Source organism: Nematolebias whitei, chromosome 8 (assembly GCF_014905685.2).
Source record: "Nematolebias whitei isolate Nwh7 chromosome 8, NemWhi1, whole genome shotgun sequence".
NCBI classification, from domain to species: domain Eukaryota; kingdom Metazoa; phylum Chordata; class Actinopteri; order Cyprinodontiformes; family Rivulidae; genus Nematolebias; species Nematolebias whitei.
Genome location: NC_056505.1, coordinates 30,003,428 through 30,008,435, shown reverse-complemented (window position 1 = coordinate 30,008,435; position 5,008 = coordinate 30,003,428).

Below are 5,008 nucleotides of genomic sequence, written 5' to 3'. Positions count from 1 at the left end.
CTGTGCTATATATATATATATATATATATATATATATATATATATATATATGTGTGTGTGTGTGTGTGTGTGTGTGTGTGTGTATATACAGTATACATATACACACACACAAGAGGAAGTAAATCACTTTGTAAGTGTGTTAGTCAGTGTCTTGATTGGCAGCATTCTTTAACAACTTTCCCTCACAGTGTAAATGTTTTCACAAGTTTGTGCTCGTTCTCCAAACTTTGCGTGTCTCAGACTAAATAAAACTGTTTTTCTTCTCTTGTCCATCATATTCTCCAACATGGCAGCATGTCCTGCACCACCCGGAGTTCCCAGCCTCTCCAGTGTGTTTATCATTTCACGTATGAAGACGTTACTGCGAGCCTGTTTAATTTTACCAGCTATTTTTTATGCTTATTGCAGTTTTCCTGCGTGGCTCATGCGTTGGGTGGAAAATGTGTTTGACAGCTTGTCTGTTAGGTCCCTGCTCGTTCTCATAAAAGACATCTTTATTTCTGTGGGACTTTTCCAGAGTTTGGATCGAGTAGGCCTGTCTCGACTTTTCTCTTCACTGAGGGAAGCTTGTAAAGAGGAACTGCTGTAAAGTGGTTCGTTAAATGTGTTTATAACTGCGGGTTGATTGGAGAGCTCTAACTCTGAAAACACAAATCATTATGTAGAACCAAGAAAGGAGCCCAGAGATGCATCCAAAGTACTGCCAGTCCACTCTGCTAATTACATTTCTCCCGTGAGCAGCAGCTCATGGACAGTTTGATTTTCAGTTTTAAACAGTAATTCACAGCTTTTAAAGGCTCTCAGCTCTGAGCAGCCTGAAAAAGACTTAATTAGAGCTTGTTCACCTGATTAAACAGCCACTGAATAAACAGCCTGGTGCTGGATTTCAGTTTTCCTCTCTCTAATTTGGAAGTGAAAAGTAAATACACCAACTTTAGCAAGATGGCTGCATTTGAACCACTCCAGAGCTCTCCCCCTTCAGTCTGAGAGCTGCTCACTGCAAAGAGAAATTTGTCAAGTGAGGAGACATAAATATACTTAAAGGTGCCAGCTGTGCACACAAACAATATTACCCTCAATTTCACAGTTTATATACCTCTACAGAGGTTTAACTATGCCGTCCTGCTGAAACATTTATACAGTGTTTATCAAATAAACATGCAGAGACTGTGCCTTGCTGAAATGTTGCTGTCCCTGCTGGCAGCTGCACTCCTTCATTTTCAGTGCAGTAATAAGCGTCTTTACCTGCACTAATCATCAGCTACAGATCTGCATGACTGCAGCAGATGTGTCCTCTCCGCCCCGGCTGCTTCAGAGGAGACGGACTCAGCGTGGGAAATTGTGCCTCAAGACAAGAGTTTTGTCTTTTGAATCTTGCTCTGCATTCACTGAACAATTTAAACAAAACTAAACATTAAAAAGTGCAATGTGTTGTCATCATTATATGTTCCCATGCAATGACAAAATTAGTTTTCTGCATTTAACCCATTGCACGTGAGATACAGTAGTCCCTCGTTTATCACGGGTGTTAGAGACCACGCCCCCAGCAATAAGTGGAAAAACCATGAAGTAGGGATACCGTAGTCCAAGTTCAAGTTCAAGTACAAGTACACTTTATTGCCATTACCATCTCATGTACCACATGAGATGGAACAAAATTATGTACACAAGTATTATTAATTGTGGTAGTAGTAATAGTAGTAGTAGTAGTAATAATAGTTTATTTTAGTATTTATATAAAGGTATATATTAAGGCATTTTAAACCCTTCCCACGCTCTTGCAATGTTCTAAACTCTTATTTTAACAACATACATATAGTACTGTATATGTAAACTTTAAATACTGGGCTGTGCAGAACAGCAGCGGCTCAGTTCGTTTCGGTCCGACTCTGTTCCGTTTTTGCAGACGTGCCCTGCAGCAACCCACAATCAATCAATGTTCTAAACTTTTAAACCTACTAATTTTAACAACATACTTATATGTAGTTACTCAGTTTTACTTACCAGCCTGTCCCTGCTCGGAGGTCCTCATCGCCCAGGTGAAAAAGTCCCGTTAAGCTTCAGATGCAGCGCAGGATCATTGGCTGCGTGTGTCCGGTCGCAGCTCGTCGTTGGCCAGTTGAAACAGGTGAAAAAAGTCCCCTTTAGCTTCAGATGGACCACCGATCATCGGTCGCACGTGTCTGCTTGGAGGTCCAAGTGGGCCGACTACCAGCTCTGGAGATTCAACAATGGGTCTGGAGGTCTGGTTCTGTTCCACTTCTGGTCTGGGTCGATGGGTTCAGTGCGGCTCCTCTGTATCCGCTGGGCACCGATCAGATCAAAATTTTCTCTGGTTTTTTTCAGCAGAAGGAAATGGGGCTTTTGGGTGAGTCCCTATTGCCTTCTGGGAAATGTGGTCATTATGAGAGGGAATACAGTGGAGGCTTACTGAGAGAAAACTACAAAATGGTGGCACATGTCTGAAGTATTTTATTTTTTCTTAACTCTTTACTGTACAGTACTGTATCCAGTACTGTCCCAATCATGTGAGTAATATTAAATTTGACAATCATGCGTCCTGTACTTTTTTTGTACAACATTATGGACTGAACGTCCACAAACCACGATAGAGCGAGTTCGTGGAAGTCGAACCGCAAAGTAGTGAGGGAATTCTGTACACCCAGGTGGAGCAGTGGGCAGTTATAAGCTTCCGACTGTAAGCTAGGTGTCTTGCTCAAGGACACCACGGCATGTGGGCATGGTGGGGAGTTGAGCCTGCGACTTTGGTCCTAAGTCAGCTGCCCTACCTCTACACCATCTCGGGCCCCAGTAATGTCTCAGTATTTGGAACATCTACTTTGTATTATATTTTATTACAAAATGTATCTTTGATATCAAGCACTTCTTTAAACTGTTAAACTTAATGAAAACATATCAGTCATCCATAAAGTCTTTTCTTTTTTTCTGGCAGATCACGACTTTAAAATTTTATCAAAAGTCAAGATTAGCAAACCCAGACTACAACATTTCTGAAGAATTTTTTTTAAGGTGCCAAATTAGCTACTTATCAAAATCAGCAATAATTTGTAATTATCTGAGCTAAAATAAAATAAACAAAACAAAAGAAAAAGGTCGCCATGGTAACTATACACCTTTGTCTGCCTCTCCCTGACAGCAAATTGAAGAGTGACAGGAAGAAACAAAACCCAAAACTATAAGTTGGATCTTATCAAATTTTAAACTGAGTGGTCAGAAGACCCTGATGATCACAGATAACTTGTACTAGAGACATAAGTTATGACAAGTTCATTAGTGATTAGTGCTCCCAACCACACACTATGTACGGTAGTACTTTTATCTCTCTTTCTTTAATTTGTTTATTTCGAACAGGTTAAAATGACCTTACAAGAACAAATATTAAAAAATCTAAATGCACTAAAAGACCTGTACAAAAGTAGAAACATACAATAAAAATAATGAAAAATAATAAATAAATAAATAACGAATTTGCCAGTGTTTCATCTGATTGAAAAGGAGCAGGAAGAAGTTCAAACCTATTTAATCTTACCCTCATTTGTAATTAACATATTACTTCTTACACAAAACTTTTATCAGTAATGATAAAGTTCTCCTAAACTCATGAGTACAGTTCAGACCAACTCCATTTGCATTTTAACTTGATTGCACATTTTATATTTTGTCTGCATTTTGTCTTATTTCTACTAATATTATTGTCATTCTTTTTACATATATTTTTTACATATTATATTTAGATTGTACTTTTACCTTAAACGGGAAACATTTCCAACTGTGAACATGTCAATACGCACACACCTTTGAAGTTAAAATACCTCTAAGTTTTAGTTTTGACGAGAAATTCTGAGCTAAAATATGACGTAAGTCTGTGTGTAAGTCTGAAGTCTGCTCTTCACGTTCTGTGGAGATTCGTGATCAAAGCATAAATCAGTGAGAAATGAGCCGTGTGACAGAAGACAAAAATGTTTATGTGAATCTAAGAGTCGTGTGAGTAAGAAGTTTATTCACTAACAGTTTGAAAATGTTACACAGCTGACAGCATCAACTCTCAGTTGGACATTTCATTAAAAACAATCTGTAAAACTCACAAAACTTAAACTTTAATTGTGTTAAACCCTAAAAAGACACCAAAACAGCAGTTCAGTCATGCACAGTTTGACTGTTTGTGACCCATTCAACGTTACTGTATACTGGATGTCAGAGTTATAGAGCTACAAGGACTGATGGGCGCTCTGAACTTTTTGACTCAAATCCCATTAATTATATTTATTTATTTATTTGCAAATCATCAAAAGTCAAAGCACACTGTTTCAGATTGAGCCACACATGTCAATGTATAATTTGCACGTTTTATTTCGAAGCTGTGCGCTGAGACACAGGAAAGTAATTTTAATAGAGCTGTTAGAAGGCTGTTTTGATGCTTATGCACTAAGACCCTTAATAAGCCTCTGCTGTATTTTTTTTTGTTGTAAAATCTCCATTGGTTTACCTTTAAAGACACAATTCTTGCCACACATTATTCATACAAACGTAGTGTTAGGTGAATTAAAAATGCAAAAATCAGTCAGTAATTAACAGGCACATTGAATCATAACAGTTATTTCAATTTAATTTCAATTTCAATTCATTTTATTTATATAGCGCCAAGTCACAACAGAAGTCGTCTCAGGGCACTGAACAGAAACATTCATATATAAAAATAATAATTTAACACTATTTATCTGAGGAGCAGACTGCTTTGAATTTAACTCCATTTTATTTCTGAATGATTAGGACTTTGTAGTTTTACTATTAATTGTATACATGCTGCAGACCATCAAACATGGTGAGAGATTACTGACGGGATTGACTCTGCACACGTTAAAACAGGCTTCATGAAGCTCTTTTTCCATCATCGCCCACTACCAAGAAGTGAAAGATGAGAAATAATGTGTCTTTGTGTCTCTGTTGTGTTAGAAAAATATCTCATAAAACACGGTATTTCAGAGAA